The 21,224-nt window shown below is 48.3% G+C and overlaps 1 protein-coding gene and 1 long non-coding RNA gene across 3 annotated transcripts in view; one reads left to right on the top strand and one right to left on the bottom strand.

Moving 5' to 3' along the window:
* LOC119188263 (insulin-like growth factor 1 receptor) overlaps positions 1-21,224 on the bottom strand; it is a 207,870-nt gene that overhangs the window by 172,212 nt on the left and 14,434 nt on the right. The window lies entirely within an intron of this gene.
* On the top strand, positions 13,606-19,953 carry LOC142817925 (uncharacterized). The gene is made up of 2 exons (XR_012895420.1): positions 13,606-13,869; positions 19,693-19,953. It is a non-coding gene; the product is annotated as an uncharacterized LOC142817925 (long non-coding RNA).

The raw sequence follows: 21,224 nt of genomic DNA, 5'->3' as shown, positions 1-21,224 counted from the left end.
CGCCTTAAGGAGCTTCGCTCCTAAAAATTGAGCACGTCATCCCTTCAGCGCCCCCAAACCATGCTCAGTCACAAAGTACAAATATATAAGCGCCCGTTGGAAAGAACGAAAAGGAAGGACCAAGAGGATGGGCACATGTCATCGCTGTCGTCGCAGCTGGTAGCAAACCCTGCTGAGCAGGAATCGGTATGTCAAACCACAGCGTTTGACCTCGCACACCTTTCTGCGGAAACGTAATCAGTGAAAAGATAACTATAGTCCAGTACCCCACCAAGTTCTGAAGTGTTGCAGGTACCGAGTATTTGTGAGTGCATGATACGCCTTTATACGAACAACTTGAACTGACGCATGACCACGGAGACGTGGATGGTAGGGAAATACTGTACACTAAGGGACGGACACATCATACGGCCCAGTGTATAAGAACTTAACAAGCGAGTGGAAAATGCCCGTTCACACACTCGTATATCCTTTGATCCCTACAGCGGCGGCGGATTACAATCGATTGATTGATTTATGGGGTTTAACGTCCCAAAACCACCATTTGATTATGAGAGACGCCGTAGTGGAGGACTCCGGAAATTTTGACCACCTGGGGTTCTTTAACGTGCACCCAAATCTGAGTACACGGGCCTGCAACATTTCCGCCTCCATCGGAAATGCAGCCGCCACAGCCGGGAATCGAACCCGCGACCTGCAGGTCAGCAGCCGAGTACCTTAGCCACTAGACCACCGTGGCGGGGCGGCGGATTACAATCGTCCCTGCGGGTGGTTCGGTGGGAACCATGAGAACGGATTCGCTACAATTCTCCCCTTCTCTTTCCAGTTCGCGCAGACAATGTGGGGTGTCGTGTTCCAGGCGTCGCTCTTCGCCGAAGAGAGAGTCACCTGAATCATCCGTACGACCAACTCGTTCTTGTCAACTCGTACCTGGACCACAAGAACACCTGCAATAAAAGCAGATCAGTCTCTTTCGCGTACGCGACAAATCTCGACCGCTCCATCTGTCACGCAAGCCCAGTCCGGTGCTTATACGCTTCACCGCTCCTGTCCCTCGAGTAAGCTGTCACCGGCTTCCGGTGTCGAAAACAAAACGAAGCTGACGGGGACAACTTCCGCGATTTCCTTTCACGTAGCACCATACGGCGGCGAAAGATTCAGCGCGAACAACACGTGCACAGTTGTCAAGAGAGTGCACACACATCAAACTCTTGAGAACGAAGGTTCCCCCTCTCACTGCAAGCCTTCTCTTTTGTGTGCAAGCCGTTGCACTACACGGATGGGGTAGTCGCCCAACGCCGCCCCGATAAGCCGAGTCGGCGGCGGCTCAGACTGCCCGCGAGTGTCCGTGTGCACTCGCGCAACTGTTATTGATGCCATAAGGGGAGGGGAGAATTGAATGATCGCATGAAGTCACCTTTCTCTTTCTTTTTCATCAACTGCTTGCAATATTTCGTTTTCTTTTTTTTTACCCGACAGCTGAGGCTGAAAAAAGAAAAGATCGCGGAACTTTTTACTTGAATGCGTGCGTGTGCGTGCGAACAAGCGATTGACAGTGCTAGAGTTCTTTAACCTTTCCCGACACTCGGTGGAAGAGTCCGAGCGACTGTTTCTCCACAGTCACACACACACGCACGGGGAAATTGAACACCCCACGTTTGCAAAGCATTGGCCAGTTTTCACTGAAAATCTGGCCACACTAAAAGTCGTGCGATGTGCACAAGTACAAACAGTGGTCGATTTAAACGCGCGAACTGCAGACGGTGGAAAAAGGAAGCATGGGCATCGTTTAGCCCTAAACAGACACGCGTACTATTTATTACGTAAGCACTGAGCACATAATGGCGCCGCAAAGTGGCTGTGTCCAGATGTCTCGAGCAGTTCCGCGGGGACATTACCATAAATCCCCGCTGTTTGCGGGCTCTCCCCTCCATCACGCAGTGGGACACCCGCTATCCTCGAAGGAAAAGATTCCCACGCTGTTTGGGAACGCCTGGGCCGTTTACGAAATGTCTTCGACCGGCGGACAGGGGGCAAAGATGACGGTGAAGTTGCAGGCTGGCGCAAAAGCAACGAACCGAACCGCGGGAGCTAGACGCCGGTTGCTGCGTTCACACCTCTGTCCATAAACCATGGTTACCACCCCGGCTCCCACCTCTCTGGCAAGGCTATACTTCTTCGCCGTCGGTGTCGGATCCCACTTCCCTCCCCCATCCCCTCCACCCTCTTCTCCTACGACAGTCGCTGCGGTCGTAAAAGCAGGCGCCCCCATGAACGACGCTCTGAAAACTGCACTTCCTCACAGAGTTGAGGCAGAAGTCGGCAATATATAATATATTCGTCACGAAAGGAGCCGCCACGTGGAGGGGCGAGCAAGATGTGGGGATTTGGTTGTGAATGCTGCGCCACGTGCGGGCAATGAAAGACTGCAGCCTATGGCGAAAGCAAACCAGAATGGAGAAGACGGAAAATGGAAAAAAAAAAAAAAGAAACGCATTACGAATAAAGTTCAAGCTGGAGTCCAAATCGAAAAGTGGTAAGGTTTCGAAAAAGTAAAAGCTGGGTAAGTTCTCGTTTCAAGTCTACTAATGAAACATCACTCGGCCCACTTGAATGCCTGGGATGTGAGGACGTGAGGCCAAGCACTAATATTATTAAACCCATTGCAATTGGGCTTGCGGAAACAACAAGGATTTTTTTGCAACATATATAATATTAGGTGGTGAAAAAACAACAGAAAAGGGCATATGTTTTACTAGGAGACCCTACAATGAAGCTTTAATTTTCTCCACATTGGTACATCGATATACAACAGGGAAGGAGAAGGCGCGGCGTCCACTACGTGACGCAATGTGTTGAAACTTCAGAACAATCCCCCACCGGAGGCGTCCACCTCTCTGAGACTCGAGGCGGATGGAACTATTACATTTCCAGCGTTTGATGCATGCAGGAGATAGAATGGTGGAGAAACAGCAGAAAAGATAACGGCAGAAACAGAACCGCGGGGGTATTGAAGCGAGCCGCTAGCTGTGTTATGTATACACAATAGAAATTGAGACATGTATGGAAAAAAAAAAGTTAAATCAGAGAGGGAACCGGCAGGATGCTTGACTGGAACGAATGAAGTCACACCTGGTAATAAGAAACAGGCAGGGCTGAGGGTGGCAGCCCGTTTCAAAGGATACGGCATAGATTCATAAACAGTGATCATTCACACAGGTTCCGAAAAAAAAAAAACACGTGGCTTGCCCAGCTATCTAGGACGCGGTATAACACGAAAGTGAAACCTGTCTTTACAGAGGTAGTGAGCGTTTACTCTGCATTGTTTCAGCAACAGCGATAAGTTGCAAAGTTGAAGAACGACGACAAAATGAATGCTACAGCAATAAATTGCAATGTCACGCGAAGAATGGCAAGCAGCTCGAAAACCTGCAGCGCACACCTCACGCAGAAATCAAACGAGCGCAAAAGTATACACCGGACAAACGCGAATAGCTGTTACTATTCTTACTTCGTCGTGTCAGCAGCACGCTCCTTTCGCAAAAGCGGCCGCGGCAGCGAGCGAGGAGACCTTTGCCCTCTCCCTAATGACGAGTCTGATAAGCGCGCGCGCAGGAGAGACCGCGCTGCGTGCGTGGTGGAGGCGGCGCTCCTTGGAGGTGACAACCTATAGAGCGCGCCCAACGCGAACCTGTCACGCCATCTCGCTACTGATAACGAAAACGCGCTGAAGTTTCGGAGCTCTGAGGAGCGCCAAACGGTGCGTGGTGCGTGTAAATAGATTGCCGTTATCCTAAACAACGTGCGCTCCATGGCGTAGTTTAGAAGTGTGGCAGCTTGGGCTAGTTGGTATGGCATGACGATAGTTATAGCGCGAGAACAAAACGGCCTTCTTGTCTCTGTGTCGTCGTTTTGTTCTCGCGCTATAACTATCGTCATGGCGTAGTGTTTAGCGCGGCGCGCTGCGAATCGAGAGGTCCCTGGTTCGGCGTCGCGCGGCAAGATCTCGCTCTCTCTCTCTTTTTTGTTTTCTCTCTTTGCAATCTGTTAGTATATATTTTACAACGTCATATCCGTGACGGAAATACGTCAGTAGAGTCGTTAAGGACCGCGGCATAAACACACTGTCGCGTTAGAAAAAAAAAAAAAGAGCCCGAGCGAACGGGGGATTGAGCGCGTTCGTTTGACGGCAGCACTCGCGGGTTCGCGGTTCTGACGCCACACTCGCGAAGAAATAAACAGCGTCACGCCGACAGAAGCTTGTCGAACACTCGACATTCCTCTTCTTCTTCTCGTCGCCCTGCACAGCTGCCGCTGACCGCAGCACGGGCGAGTCACGCGTGTAAATGGGCGTGCGCACCGCACTCGTGACGCACACACAGCGCCAGACAGGAGGAGGAGGCGTCAGTTGTGCGCAGCGTCTTGCTTGCGCGGCCTCCTTTTGTGTTTCTCCTCGTCGGTCACCACCGCGCGCGCCCTGCTGCTCACCGGCTCAGACTCGCGTTGACAGATCCGCTCGCGTTTCGGGACACCGCGGCGTCGCACAGCGAGAACACAAGTGCGCAGCCGCCGTTCGGGCGCCCATTTCGTGGGGAAATTCCGACGCGACTTGCAGACACGGAATGTCGAGCGTCTCGGTCTCTAGAGGTTCGTGGAAGCGAACGTATCGAAATATAGGTCAGCGGATTACAGTGCGAAAGCGTTCTCCCTGCTTAGCCAGTGTATGGCCGAGTGACACTGGCGTAGTGTTATGAGACCGTCGAAGGTCTCATCTGAGTGCGGGAAAATCGCGTCAGATATTTCGTTTGCCGCTTATACTACTTCCAGCTCGTTCGTTCAGCTACGTTTCGTGGCTATTAAAGATTGTTCGCGTAGTCCACACGTCATTCGCAGGTAACCCATTACCCGCCGTAGTAATCAAGCTGCCGCGCTGTTATGAAACATCGGCGGAGCGCGTTCTATTTCCGGGACACAGTTACCGCACTTGGACGACGAATGATATGCAAAAACCGCACATGTGTACTTACACATTAGGTGGCATATTACGTCCCAAGACCACGATGTCCTTACGGGAGGCACCGTAGTGGAGGGCTGGCTCCGCTGGTTTCGAGCACCTGGGGTTCTTTAATGTGCACCGAGCACCGCACCGTACACGGACCTCTCGCATTTCTCCTTTAACGAAATGTGACCGCCACGGCGATGATCGAACCCGCGACCTTCTAGTCAACAAGAAGGGCACAGGTACAATTTTTTTTTTCAGGGGGTGCACCTCCAAAATTTTGAAGCGGGGACCGGGAACGTAGATGTGGTCGGATGTCGTTTTGATGCTCGGTATGCCATGATAAAAACAAAATTACTAGATGTGTGTGTGTGTGTGTGTGTGTGTGTGTGTGTGTGTGTGTGTGTGTGTGTGTGTGTGTGTGTGTGTGTGTGTGTGTGTGTGTGTGTGTGTGTGTGTGTGTGTGTGTGTGTTTAAAGTAGGGGTGGGGGGGGGGGCACCGCCCTGTTATGCCATTCGCCAACAGCCGAGTACCTTAACTCCTACTCCACCATGCCGGTTACTGCAGGTACACATTAAACATACCCAAGGGGCAGAACTTCATACGTACATTTCAACTTTTTTTCTTTTTTTTCTCGCACGTGAAACCCCATAATTTACCTTATTTTTAACAAACCATGGTGGGACTAAATTTTATTTTCCTTGCGAGAAAACACGACAAGTAAATACACCGTAAAATAATAAACAAGCAGAACGAGAACTGCGAAAATTATCGCTGCGCTTTGTCACGTCGCGGCGGCTATTGTTACGAAATTCATGAAGGGCGTGTTAATTACTGCGTGAACAATGCACTTTTTCAGAAGAAACGCACGAAAGTTTTTGACAATGCCTCTACCACCTGTGATGACTAATTCAGCAGTTTACGTAAGCGTCTCTCTAGAAAGGTGCCCGGGATAAGTGTACTATATATATATATATATATATATATATATATATATATATATATATATATATATATATATATATATATATATATGTGTGTGTGTGTGTGTGTGTGTGATATGGCACAACGGGAACGTTGGCAACATGGATAAATATATTTATTTCCCAACAGTTTCGGTGAGTTATCCCCTGACGAACGGGATAACCGAACACTGAAATGGGTCGAACTCTCAAGTGCTCTCTAGTGGGTCTACCCCCCCCCCCCCCCCCCAAAAAAAAAGGACGCCGCTAAGCGGAGAGTCCGAGCTTGGCCGTTACTGTCACCATTGTGTATGCTCGTCGCTGTGTGCGAGCTAATAAACACCCTAACAAATTGGTGGAGGTGCTGGGTACGTGATCGTAATTCCAAGGGCATCGAAAGGGATCGTAGCTCTCTCTCTCTCTCTCTCTCTCTCTCTCTCTCTCTATATATATATATATATATATATATATATATATATATATATATATATATATATATATATATATATATATATATATATATATATATATATATATATATATATATATATATATATATATATATATATATATATATATATTAGGGAAAGAAGTGTACACTTAAGGGCTCGTTTTTCCGTGTTTTGACACAATATTAATGCGATCTAACACACAATAATGCCAAGGAAAGTGTAGGACATGTTATTAGACCGCACTGTAATGTAAACATGAAGAAAGGAAAGTAGGTGAAAAGATAACTTGCCGTGGGCAGGAACCAAACCTGCGACCTTCGAATAACGCGTTCGATGCTCTGCTACTGACTCTACCACGGCGGCTATCCTCCCAGCCACTTAATTGGGTATATATGCGAATTTAAACGTGGGAATGTGGCACACTCTTTATGGGCCCGTGTGGCGTCACGTAGGACGTGAACTTATTACGAGTCGGCAAATCTGTATATATGTATATATATATATATATATATATATATATATATATATATATATATATATATATATATATATATATATATATATATATATATCATTCAAACAAATAAATTCTGTGGGTCCGGTGCAAATAAAATTAGGAATAAAGGAGCACACTTACGAAAATTTTATAATTGTTTACTCTACGGTTCGGCCGTGGCACGGCCTACGTCAGGATTAACAGAAATACGAGTATGTGGCCGCTTTTATGGGCACCCATAAAAGCGGCCACATGTATGTGATATGTGACTCGTATTCACCCATAAAAGCGGCCACATACCCGTATTTCCGTTAATCCTGACGAAGGCCGTGCCACGGCCGAAACGTAGAGTAAACAATTATGAAATTTTCGTAAGTGTACTACTTTATTCCTAATATATATATATATATATATATATATATATATATATATATATATATATATATATATATATATATATATATATATATATATATATATATATATATATATATACACGCTACACTAACGTTTATAACACGACATCCAAAGGTTACCACCGTCGCGACAGAAGAGCCATGCGTCCCTTGCTGGCTCAGGGTCGGCGACTTGTTTGCCTAAGGAACGACGACTCCGGGCGGCGGCGATAGAGCGTCCGGTTGATTGTACGAGTGCGCGCGCGCACAAAAAAGGAGGAAGAGGTCCGCCCCCACATGATGCCGGCCGAACAAACAAGTGCGCCGCGGCTTACGCAACCACCTCCCCTTTCTAGTCCCCCCCCCCCCGAACGATCACCACGTTGCAGCAGCAGCAACAGCAACATGCAGTTCGTTGTTTGCTACATGTGCATCCTGCTGCTACTACAAGCGTCAAGATACGCGAACGCACGCGAGTCACCACCCGTGTAGAATACGAAAAGAAGGAAAAATAGACAGACACCTTGTTGCTGTGGAAAACAACGGTGCGGACGAATAAATGCAGGTGGAACAACGATTCGCGTAACTCGATTGATATGTGGGGTTTAACGTCCCAAAACCACTATATGATTATGAGAGACGCCGTAGTGGAGGGCTCCGGGAATTTCGACCACCTGGGGTTCTTTAACGTGCACCCAAATCTGAGCACACGGGCATACAACATTTCCGCCTCTATCGGAAATTCAGCCGCCGCAGCCGGGATTCGAACCCGCGACTTGCGGGTCAGCAGCCGAGTGCCTTAGCCACTAGACCACCGCGGCGGGGCAATTACTCGAAGGCCGTGTGAGCTGCGCATATACACGTCCTTGCGGCGTACAATCTCCCATCGGCCGGGCGTGGAGAAACGGCCCCTAGGCCCTATATGTGCCGGTGTTTGTGAGAAACCGTGTGCGACGGTTTTCTTTCCATACAGCATCAGGCAACTTTGGCAGCACAGCGATGAGCGCACGCAGCTTCATTGGCTTGGAGTGCGCGTTCAAGTAACACCTGCTGTATCACATATGCTTACAGGTGAAATTAACCCGCTATCGTAAAGCCTTAGAGGGCCCTGCGACATTTTTTTTTTCTTTTTTTTTTTCGTGTGACTTCTGCAGCACTGGGGTTCGTGTAATGCCGAATACTGAGACGAAAGCGAAAAGAATTTTCGAAATCGGTACACGGTTACGGAAGTTACTGGCCTTCAAACTTCAAGACGCCAGCAGACGATGAGAAGAAACGGTCCCTTTCGCATTTCACTCTCCCAGTGATGTCAAAGAGCGTTTCCAATCACCACGCGCCATTTACTTAGAGAGAGAGAGAGAGAGAACACTTTATTCACAGGATCCTGCGTGGGGTAGGTGCCGGCCTCGCAGGGCGCGGTCTACCCTTCTAATGTTCTAGTCTACGCAGTCCTAGAAACCCTGGGCCAAGAACTCGAGGGTTGAACCTGGCCCGACAGAGGATACATGGGTTCACGCACGAGTTCCCGTTCTCCTCAGCCAGGCCAGGGCCCCCTCGAGTCGCTGGATCGCCCATTCCTGAGATTGGCAGTCCACCGAGCAGATCCACCACTCCATCTATCTGCGCTGGCAGTTCTCGGCGGGCGGTGCTGTCGTCGGCAGCACCAGTTACTCCGCCATGATATTCCCCAGCCCTGCCGCACACATCATCGATACGCACAAGACGACTCGCCTCGCTCCGCCCAGCCCAAAGCTCGCTCGATACGCGTTGTAGCGCTAGTTTCAGTACACCCCAGCAGCGCTCTGCTCGGAGGCAGCTCTGCAATTGCTGTGCCAGTTGTCAAAGGGGGATTGTAGATCGATGACGGAGGCATTGTTGATTGGCTTGTTGGCACCGCCGTCTACTTGATCTATCGCAAGGTAAAGAAGGGGACAACATAAAAACAAAACAAAAGCGAACTCCCACACAGAGGCCTCCCCTCCTCTCTCTTTCTGCCACGGGACACAGAGCGAGAATTGGGACTAAAATGACACTACCGCACTTGCCAACCCGATCCACACTTCTGATCAAGGACGAGGCCTTCCGCGATGTTACACACATTTATGGGCCCGTACATACAAAAATTCCTAAAGAAGCAAGCGAGAATTACAATCAACCTTATATAACGCCTGACGTACATCACAAACATAAAAAGCGCTTATGAACAAAAAGCCTAGCGAATTCAGAGCTTTCATAAGTGCACGTGGTTTCCATCAACGCGAAAGAGCACCTCAAAGTCCAACGGAATCAAAGCACGAGAGAGCAAGACAAAGGTGGATTCACAAGGACGTGCCCACGTTGACTATAGGTGTTCGAATTTCTACCTACTCTGACGCTGCACACGCGAACAGCAAAAATCAACCAGTCTGGGCGAGTATTCACAAAACATTTCATTGACAATCCATCTCAATCATTGGACTGATATGAAATGATGATGATGTTGCAATTACAATTATCAACATAAACACTATATTAGCTGTATCGACACTGGCCTACATTTGCAAACATATTAAACATTAGCTATCATTCAGCCAAAATGCTAAACAGTACTGTGCTACGCGAGAGAACATGCCAGTTGAATTCAACGACGGTTTAATAATGATTTAATGACCAACTGGTCCAATCAACCATTTTGGAAAGTTGAATTGAGTCGTACATATTTATTGTGCCCCGGCTGTTACACAATGAAGCATCAAACGGTGGTCAATGAAAAAGTTGTTTTCAAATAATAATAATAATAATAATAATAATAATAATAATAATAATAATAATAATAATAAAGAAATGAGTGAATTCCTAACGCTCTTGATGCTGGACAGCAAACAGTAAAGATTACTCACGAACGAACGAACAACAAGAAAAACAAGATAAGTACTTCCGTTATATAGTGCGAAGATGAGAGCCGGAGAAGCTTACACGATGGGCCCGGTGTGGTGAAGCTATGGTGAATTTATATGTGGTCATTATTGACTATCTAACCTATTGAAGTGACATACACTCAAAAGTATCACAGTGATTATATGACGAATGACTCACGTTATCCCACGGCCCACGGTCTCAAATTGAAATCCCGCACCAACGAAACCCCGTTGTTTCTGATACCGGTGTCACATGGATACTTCTGGTGGCGATCAAAGTCGATTCAGATCGCCACACCAAGTAGGACGTTATTACACCAAGTTTGTCACGAACGTCAGTCAAATCGCAACTACGGAGCAAATGGCTTGAAAAATTGAATTGCTGCACATGTGCAAACTTGAAGAAAAAAAGAAGGGAGACAGGAAAGAGCGCTCCCTTCTTTTTTCTTCAAGTTTGTGCAGCAATTCAATTTTTCAAGTATGAACCAACTAGTCTGCAAAAAGGTATTGCTTGAGCAAATGGCGATCGTCTTGATTCCGATCGAGCCTGATAGCGATTAAATGTGACCGCGTAGCAACACCTGATCCGTACAGAGCCAAATCAGGATCGGCCCACGTATCCATCGAAAGTGTCGCGTGACAGCTGTATGAGATACAAAATTTGCGCGACGCTCGTTCCTTGCGCAAGTCGTCTTGTCTCGTGGCGCAAAATCGTACACGTCATTCTTTTTCCATGCGGGTGATGTACACGTTAGTTCGACGCTACGCCACATCCATTTTCTCGACGCAACAAAGTTACTTCAGTCGAGCGATTAGGTCCACCGAAAGTTATTGTTATACGCGTTTTCCGTTCTTGGACACCATCGCCCAGAGCCACAAAGAGATACGATCTGAAAGAAGATTCGCCACAGAATTTCCCCCATGAATACACGAGAGGGAACTCCGGCACAAGTGTCTATGAAAACTGCAATCTGAAAGAAGATTCGCCACAGAATTTCCCATGAATACACGAGAGGGAACTCCGGCACAAGTGTCTATTAAAACTGCAATGCACGGCGCTCAGCGACCATGGCAATGACGGGCGCAACACAAACTTGTATCTCATCTTCGTTCCTTCAGCTCCGTTTGGCTTGGCGTGGTTGGAGCCGCAAACGTTCGGCTAATGTTCAGCCGTTTCACTTCACCACCTTAACCTTTTCAGGCTCGCCAATTCGAATCGAGTCACGAAGTTTGCAACGGTCTGCTCTATATTTTGAAACAAGAGCAGAACATATCAATAAACGAAGCCACCAGTGCGTTCGAAGCCCTGTTACGTTTGGCCCGGCAATTCGTCTGGGCAGGCGGCGCCATAGTGCGTAAGCCGGTCTGCTAGGGAGGCTTTCAACCCCATCAGTGCCCTCTGCAAGACGCTGACCTGTAGATGTTCCAGGTAGCAGTCGGGTCTCAACGAAAGCTTCGCGAGTCAAGCCTTTTGTTGAACGGGCTCGAACAGCGGGGGGAACGGCGCCAGAGTGGCGGGTCTCGTTAAGTCGACCTCTTGACTCGGCTTTTGTCATCTACGCGAGGCCATCTTCAACGCACCGACAGCCCGGAAGCGTGGGAACGCGTCGAAGAAGCCGTTCACCGGGATCGAGCGTTTGGACTGCCTGAAGCTGAAAGCAGCAGGGACCGCTGCTGACGTTCGCGTTAGCAGCCATCTTCCCCGGAGGACTCGAGGAGCCCGAATTTCCCTCTCCGGACTCTACCTCATCTGCGGTGCCTTCAAGGCGTGGGCCGGATGCGTCTTTGTGAGGTGCGTTCCTGTTACCATTGGACCGTTTCGCACAGCCGAGTGGTGCAATCTCTGCACCCTTTCTGGTGGGTGGACCACAAAGACTTCGTCCCCTGCTTTGTGGCAAGAGTGGTTTGGACGGTGGTGACGGTGGGCTATAAAAGCCGAAGCATGATTGTAAATAGTGAGCCGAATCATGAGCTGCATCATGAACTGAATCTCTGTTGTACATAATGCGGGATCTTCTGGATCCCTGTACAGTTCCTATCTTTCATGTATAATGTAAATAAACCTTTCGTTCAGTCTCTTTTAAAGCGTCGCCTCACTGGCGAAGATCGGCTCTGCGGACAACGGCGAGAAGCCAGCCAGCTACCCTAAAGAAAACCCGCCGTACCTGCTATCGACCTAGAGCCCTTTACAACTGGTGGCAGCGGTGGGATGCCATCATCATCTTTCTTTAACCCTTAACAGCCCGCAAGTACGAAAACTATAGGCCAATTTGTGCGCCACCCAGCATTCCCGCGCTGGCTGAACGATCGAAGCGCCACGGTGCCCTCCGGTTAAGCTTCAGGAAATTCCACCAGCTTTGCGAGTTCGAACCCCCACAGAGTTTCCCACAATACTAACTAGAGGGAACTCTGGCGCTACTGTCTATAAGAGCTGCAAGGCACGGCACTTCAACGAGCACGGGAATGATGGGTAGTAGTCACACATTTGTCTAATTTTCGAACTTCTGGCCTGCTTCTGGCTCCGTGCGTGTTCGTGTGGCTTGGAGCTGTTTTTTTTTTTTTTTTCACGAAAACAAAAATTAGCAAACGTTCACCGTTTGGGCTTCACAACCTTATTCTGTTAAGCTTGCTATTTCGAATCGAGTCCCTAAGTTCAAAAAGGGATCGTTCTTTCTTTGAAAAACAAAAACCGAAACACAGCAATAAACAAAGCCGCAAGTACGATTCGCTGCCCGCAAGTACGAAGACTAGGCAAATGTGTGTACTATACCCATCATTCCCACGGTCGCTGAACGATCGCAGCGCCAGAGTGCCCTCTAGTTAATAGAGAGTTTTAGTACTGCGTACGCTGCGTACGTGGCGGCGTTGCGTACGTAAGGACGCCACGTTCTGCGCAGTGCGCATGCGCAGACCGCAACGCGCACGTATCGCGTTACGTACGCAGCTGCTACGTGCGCACGCATGAGATGCGTGCGCGCGTACGTATGAGGTGATCGCGCCGCACACGAACAAATTCGCGACAGCGCGAGACTTCGTTTTGCAAAATGGCGGCATCGAAGGCAAGCACCGACCGGCTCTGTGGCTTAAAATATGGCCATAATCTGGCTATAACGATTCGATTGGCTCACATTGGCTGTCAACAACACGTACTTCTATTTTGATCTACCAGATGACGCAACACGCTTCACGCTCGTTACGTACGCGGGTACTACGGCGTACTAAAAGCCGATTAGCGGCAAACGACGCCACGTAACGCAAGGCGCTTGCGTGATGCGTACGTAGCACCATTCCGCAGTACTAAAACTCTCTAATTTCGAGAAACTCTATGCGAACCCCGCGCGCGATCTGCGAGATCACGCGTAAACGAGCGAGAGCACGCGAGAGCTGCCACTATACGGCGACGACATCCGGCGGTGCTGGCTGCAACAAACACACGTGCGCGGCGCGTGATAGCGCACCGAGGACACGGGCGGCGCGGGAAGCAGCGCGCCTGCAGATGCCGCCGCGTCCTCCCTGCCTCGCGGCGGGGGCGACCGCGTCGAATACGCGATCGCGCGCCCAGATTGAAAAAACACTCTCGCCCATTCACAGCCGCCACGGGCGTCTCTCTCCCCTCCCTCCGCGCAGACTAATAAAACCTCGACGGCGCGACGACGAGCATAACAAGGTAGGTAGGTATAAACTTTATTTTTCCTTTGTAAAGGAAAGGTGCAATGGAAGAGAGATGAGGAGAGATTGCTACGCTCGATAGTCCTCCGCAACCCTCTCTGCCCAACCCAGGATGGCCTCCTGGACGTCGGGTTTCAAGCTGCGCATGGCAGCCTCCCACTGCTCCTCATTACTAATTAGTTTTCGAAGGGACGGTGGAGGGGGGTGCTTAGGGCACCCCCACATGATATGATTAAGATTTGCTTTCTGTGCGGAGCAATATTTACAGGAGGAGGACGGGTAAAGAGAAGGGTACATGAGGTGAAGAATGTAAGGAGAAGGAAAGGTGTGAGTCTGCAGCTGTCGCCACAGTACTTCGCGCCTTCGTATGGATTTCGACGTTAGCGGCGGTAAGGATAAACGACCAAGGCGGTAGTGACTACAGATGTCGTGAAATGTTAAAAGGCGATCCCGCGCAGCAAACGGTGCCGTTGTCGAAACGGGGCCTGGCTCTTCCAGCGCCTGCGCCCGGAACGTAAATCCTCGGGCGCTGGCGTGAGCCGCCTCGTTACCGGCAAGGCCCGCGTGCGCGGGAGTCCATATTAAAGCCGTGTCTTGTTGCGGGGGATGGGCCAAAAGGAGGGAGAGGGCTGTTTTGGACACCCTACCCGCTCCAAAATTGTAGATGGCAGTTTTTGAATCACTAATAATAAGTGAATAATTTGGAACTGTAAGGGCCAGAGCTATGGCTGCTTCTTCCGCCTCCTCAGAAGAGGAAGCAGAAATAGAAGCAGCAGCAGATATCTGACCTAGCGAATTCACAACTGAGAGGGCGAAAAAAGGACGAGTACTGTATTCGGCAGCGTCAACGTAGAGCACTTCTTTAGAAGTAGAAAATCGTTTTTCGAGAGTTTTTGCACGCTGTCGTCGACGTTGCTCGTGGTGCACAGGGTGCATGTTTTTAGGGAGCGGCGGAATGAGTAGATTCTTGTGTATTTCACGCGGAATAGTGTGTTTGGCGTTAGTGGTTGGAGTTGGCCTGATACTGAGGGTATCGAGTATGTATCTTCCGGTCTGTGTGTTGGAAAGACGAGCATATTGTGAAGTTAAGTGTGCTTCAATAAGTTCAGTTAAGGTGTTCAATGTGCCTGTCTCCATGAGCCGTGCGGTGGACGTTCGAATGGGGACTCCGAGAGCGAATTTGTAGATTTTACGTAACAAAGTGTCTACGTTATTTTGTTCTCTTCTCAGAAGGAACAGATAAGGGAGAGAATAAGTCACTTTATTGAGGACGAAGGCTTGGATGAGGCGGAGGAGCTCTGCCTCTCGTAGCCCGCCATGCTTATTAGATATCCTGCCTATAAGGCGTAGAGTGTGGTCCACAGTTGTTTGAAGTGCTTTAATGGTGTGTGTGTTTAGTCGATTTCGTTGTATGTGTAGTCCAAGCACCCTGAGTCTGTCAACTTTAGGCACGGGTGTATTGTTCAGTGTTATTTGTATATCAGAGATGTGCTTTTCAGAGCCCCGATGGGCAGGAAGGAGGAGCAGTTCAGATTTAGTGGGTGAACAGGTCAGATTCATGTTACCCGCACAAACCACCACCCTGTCAGCAGCAGTCTGCAGAGTTTCCTGAATGTGACCATCGGAGCCGCCTGTCATCCAGAGGGTAATATCATCTGCATAAAGTGAAAATTTGAGATCTGATATGGATCTCAGCGTTCGAGCCAGCGGCATCATCGCGATGTTAAAAAGGAAAGGTGATAACACTGATCCTTGAGGTGTGCCGAAACTCCCCAAGGAGTAAGAACAAGAGTGTTCAGACCCAATGTAAATAGTTGCCGTACGGTTCGAAAGGAACGCAGATATGTAATCATGAATCTTTTTACCAACGCCTATAGCGCTCAGTTCACTCAATATGGCAGTGTGGCTGACGTTGTTAAAAGCCCCATGGAGATCGAGACTGAGAATTGCTTGAGTATCGAGGCTAGAGTTAGGGATAATGATGTCATGCTTCAGTCGAAGCATGACATCTTGACTGGAAAGGGATTTACGGAAGCCTATCATTTCGTGAGGGTATAAGTTGTGTTCTTCTATAAATTTGCTAAGGCGGTTGAGGATTACATGTTCAAGTGTTTTTCCGATGCATGAAGTGAGGGAAATCGGACGTAGGTTGGCTGTGTTTATGGGCTTACCAGGTTTTGGTATGAAAATAACTCTGGCGTCCTTCCACGCAGCCGGCAAGGTAGAAGTGTCGAAGCAGTGGTTAAAAAATTTAGTGAGGGCTATAATTGAGTTTTCATCTAAGTTGCGGAGAAGTTTATTATTGACGAGGTCAGGGCCTGGTGCAGATGAGGTGCGAAGGTTCGCAAGCGCGTGTCTAACCTCAGCCTCCGTTATGGGGCTACTGAGATCATCATTTGGTTGTCCGATATAGTCAGGTGCATCGTATCGATACGCGCTGGGTAGGTGTTTGTCACGAAGATCATTAAAAAGAGTGTTTAAGTTACCTTTGTGCGAGTGAAGTAGTTTGTTAATGTGATGATTATTTGCGGTACGTGATATGGTAGGGTCTAATAAATGCCGCAGGAGCTGCCATGTCATCTTGCTGTCTAGGTGGCCATGCATGCTTTCGCATTTCTGGGTCCATTGTTGACAAGCAAGCTGTATGGCATAGTCCTGAATTTGCAAATCGAGTCTCGCAATTCTCAGTCTCAGTCGGCGATTGTGTCGCCTCTTCTTCCAGCGTTTGAGGAGAGATTGCTTAGCTTCCCACATGTGAAGAAGTCGGGTGTCAACTATTGTAAAAGGCGTATCAGGTGGTAACATGGTGGTATGCGTTTTTGTGTCAGTGTGCAATTGCTGTACCCATTCCGAGATATCATCTATCTCAGTAGGCGCCGAGCAGTGACGGGCCTCGCGAAACTTGTTCCAGTTAATAAGGCTCAGGCGCTTGGGAGCTAAAGGTTTGTGTCGGAAGTGTATGGTAGTTTGAATAATGTAGTGGTCACTACCGAAGTTAATGTTCAGGTTGGTCCATGTGACAAAGTGAACGCGATGGCTGAGTGTAAGATCGGGAGATGTATCTTTAGCTACACTATTACCTAATCTAGTGGGCATGTCTATATTGTTGTGGAGGGTGAGAGCATAACAAAATACGGGAGCGACGGCGGAGGAAAGTATTAAGAGTGCGACGAAACGTGCCCCACAGAGGAAGGTCGACGGAGACGGTGGCGTCGAGTAGCAGCGCGGCGGAACGCCGAATACCTTTTCCTTCTCCTCGGAAGAATGACTTTTTTCTTTCTCCTCCTCCTCCTTTTCCTATCGCCTCTCGTATAAAGCATGCGTGCCGCGTTACTCCTAATTAGGCACTCTACTCCAGGCTCGTCTTTTTATGTCATAATTACGCCTACTATCAAGTCCTTCCTTCATCACCTGTTGGTTTCTATAACTATATTCTTTCTTTTCTAAGTGTAAGCAGCCGCAGCTATGCGCGCTGGTCACGGACGTTTCAGATAAGAGGGAAATTAAGGCGAGCCGTAGTAATCCCAATAATAAAAGTAAAAAAAAATGTCGACGGCGAAACCCGTCCGAGATGGTCTCGGCTGCGCGAAGCTGCTGTGTCGTCTCCTTCGAGAGGCGTTACGAAACGACGAACGCAGCCGCCGGACTTCCATCGTACGTACACACACCCAACGCCGATGCAAGGATTTCGCTGTTGACTTGTGGTCGCTTTAACCCGCAAGATAAAAGCAGTCGCGCCAACGCCTAGGCGAACCATACACACAGTACATAAGCCGGGCTGACCGTCATAAGACGACGTACACGAAATCGAAACCACCGCGCCGATACTGAGCCAACGCCGAACGAAATTCGTTTCGTCACCCCGTGCAAACCATTGCATTAGATTATTAGCTCAAGCTACCCTGTGGCATCGGTTAAACGCACTGTCAAGTACGAATCAGACAGCCCACCCAATGCATTGACATTTTAGCAACCCATTTTTTTTTTCAACATTAGGATGCCACGGCCGGCACTTGCGCCCTTACCCTAGCGGGAAAGTCGAGAAACACCTCTTGATCACGGAGGCTTTCGGCAGGTATACGAAACATATAGTCTCGTATACCTGTCATTCCATCGGCTCCCAGAACACTCTCTCTCTCTCTCTCTCTCTCTCTCTCTATATATATATATATATATATATATATATATATATATATATATATATATATATAAGAGATTTGCTGTTATACGCGTATGAAGTGAATGTTACATAGGGTATAAAACCAAGAAAGAAAGGTCACTCCTACAGACCGCAAAAAGGCGCTCGTTAAGGTCAGAAAATGCACATGAAGTAAGCACCGGTGGCGACACCATCCCTACCCATTTATGCTCGACGACAGAAGTTTAGACACGGCGCACATGGGCATGCGGATTAACGGAGGCCATGGTCACATGATTTCGGAGGTCACGTATGAGTAGCAGAAAGGACGGATAATTGGAACAAGCAAGAAGGGTTTCCACTTACTTTCTTTCTTTTATTTAGAATGTTATTTTAGTGCAGTAGAAAGCGGTAGACGAAAGAACGCACCGAAGTTCTGTTAACGGCCTCACTAATGAAGCCAAACAACAAAAACAAAGACGAAGGAAAGAAGGAAGGAAAGGACACCGCGTTAAAAAAAATTGAAGTATTGTGGGCATTTAGTATACGCATCCTCTTCACCGGTACATTATCATCATTATCATGTGTTGCTCATGCATCCTCATCGTTGTCGCGTATCATCATCATCTTGGCTCATTCATCGTAGCTGTCGGCTGCCGGTTCCTCGGGCCTAATAAGGTAATCCTAACCAAGACTTCATAGTATCAACATTTAAAGTGATATCTACGGAATCAAAAACACGGAATCCAGCATGAGGCAGCGGCCCGAAACACCGTTCAATGTGGCCGCTGCAGAACGGGCGAGCCAAGTGAGGGCGGATTTTGTATAGAGACGGCTCTATCTATCTATAATATCGCGAACTTGCGCCACCGCGCTTTCCTGGAACTGCTTTCTGGCAACCACTTTCTTTTTTTTTTTTCCTTTCTTTCACGTGGTTGCGTCACGCCGTACAAATCTGACGACCCATCTTTCGACTGACGAAACACGCCGCACCAGGAAAAAAATACGAACCCGGTGCAGCAGTTTGCTTCCTCAAAACTACGAAGTATACGCGCATAGAGAGAAGCGGCGGTAACGCGCGGCTCGCGCGTGTACAGGTTGATACACCAGTAACAACTGTCACTTGTTCGGGAGAGAAAGAATAACACACACACACACACACTGCTACCCATTCCCGCGACAATATATATATATATATATATATATATATATATATATATATATATATATATATATATATATATATATATATATATATATATATATATATATATATATATATATATATATATATATATATATATATTGTGTGTGTGTGTGCGTGTGTGTGTGTGTGTGTGTGTGTGTGTGTGTGTGTGTGTGTGTGTGTGTGTGTGTGTGGCGCTTGTGAGGCGGCACAGGAGTGCATGTGTTTGCTTACTCACCTTGTAACTGCAGTCGCGGCAACCGGCGGTAACCCCCTTTCATCATAAAGAGGTTTAGTTTTAATAGAGACGCGACAAACTACGTGAAAGGAGCTTTGTGCGGAAATCAAGTTGTAACGAATCGTGTACCCGATTCTCGACATATTAAGTAAAGGATACCGTTTGCTATTTAATACAAAATTATCTAGCTTGTTAACAAAAAAAATACCGCTGTTTAATCAAGTTTTCCTTCCTTTTTGTTCTTTTTTTTTTTCCGAAGCAAAAGTCATTGCGTCAGCGACGAGTTACGAACGAGCGAGAAAACGCACGAAGGAGCCGCTCGGCTTCACCGGCTCCTACATTCGGAAGGGGTGGCTTTCCTGCACGGGAGTCTGCACTGCTCAGCTTACGCCGGCAGGAACAGCAGCAGCGGGTCCAGCGGGCTCGCAGGGTTGCGCAAGGCGATGGAGCCCTGGACTGAGGGCCCCACCCAAAGAAGGCTCAGTGTGCATTTGTTATTAATAAATGTTTATTCTCTCTCTTTCTCTCCTGCATGACATGGACGTCTCGGCGGGCAAGACGTCTGACCTATATGCGCAACTCTGCTACCTAAAAGTAGCATATACAGTCTACTCAAAAGCAGGCCTGTTGATGGCCCAGGTGCAGTACACGTTTCAGATGTTGCGCGCGGTAAATTAATGCTGTATAGGAAGCAGCCTTAACCGTAGCGTACGCAGCGCGTAGCACGTGGCAGACGTACAGCCTTACGTACGCTGAACTAAGATTCTCTAATAACTGTCAAGGTTTTACGCCCCGAAACCACGAGATCATTAAGAGAGACGTTGAAGTGGAGGGCTCCGGAAATTTTGACCACCTGGTGCTTTTTAACATGCGCATAAATCTAAGTACACGGGCCTATAACACTTCACCTTCATCGAAATGCGGCCGTCGCGGTCGGGATTCGATCCCGCTACCTTCGGAACAGCAGTGGAGCACCCGTATAGGAACCAAAACACCGCGGCAGGTGGTTAACAGTTGCGTTCGCGTGATAACTGAAGCCTATAGAGGACCGACGCATGCCTTCTGCCTTAACACCTTCATTTCTCCGTGAATAAGGTCGTGTGCTCGTACAAATCAAACGGATGAAAGAGAGTACATGCAAGGAGAGGGGTAACTTGCAAGGCTTAGTGGTTTTTCACTAATCGTAACCTAATTCAGAATACACAACTTATTGCGTTACCACAAAACCGCACTCCCGAAGAATGTTTCCTGGAATTAAAAGTCGGTGACCCCGAAAAACCCTATACAGCGGGGCGCGTCCACGGAAATGCCTCCACAGACACTAACATACACATACATACATGCCAAGATACAAAGGCAAGAGGAGTAGGGTACGACGTTTGCTGTTTTCTGGCAAAAACTGGCCGCTCTTGAGGCGGCCTAAAGTTAGCCATACTCTGCTTCGAAAGAAGCACATGCCACAAAGGCGCCGCCACTTCGAGCTCGAACGGCGAGAGACCGTTGAAACGTAGGGCGCGAAATGCGCAGGAAAAGCGAATGGCACAAATGCCGACCAGGTCACGGATCGTGCATCAGCTGCAGTAAACTAAGAAAAGAAAAAAAAAAGAATGAGGAGTGATTGTATACTTTGTGCTACTGTGCACGCCCACACGCGGGTTTCTTAGACTACACTTTACATTAAAAAAAAATGTCTGTGTTTGTGAGTGTGTGTGGGGGGGGGGGGGGTGAAAGGGGCCGCTGTGATACGGATGAGTCGTCTCACGCTGCTCCAAAAAAGATCCAGATGTACGA

The sequence above is a fragment of the Rhipicephalus microplus genome, chromosome 1 (assembly GCF_043290135.1).
Source record: "Rhipicephalus microplus isolate Deutch F79 chromosome 1, USDA_Rmic, whole genome shotgun sequence".
Lineage (NCBI taxonomy): Eukaryota > Metazoa > Arthropoda > Arachnida > Ixodida > Ixodidae > Rhipicephalus > Rhipicephalus microplus.
This window is presented reverse-complemented; position numbering and strand designations above follow the sequence as displayed.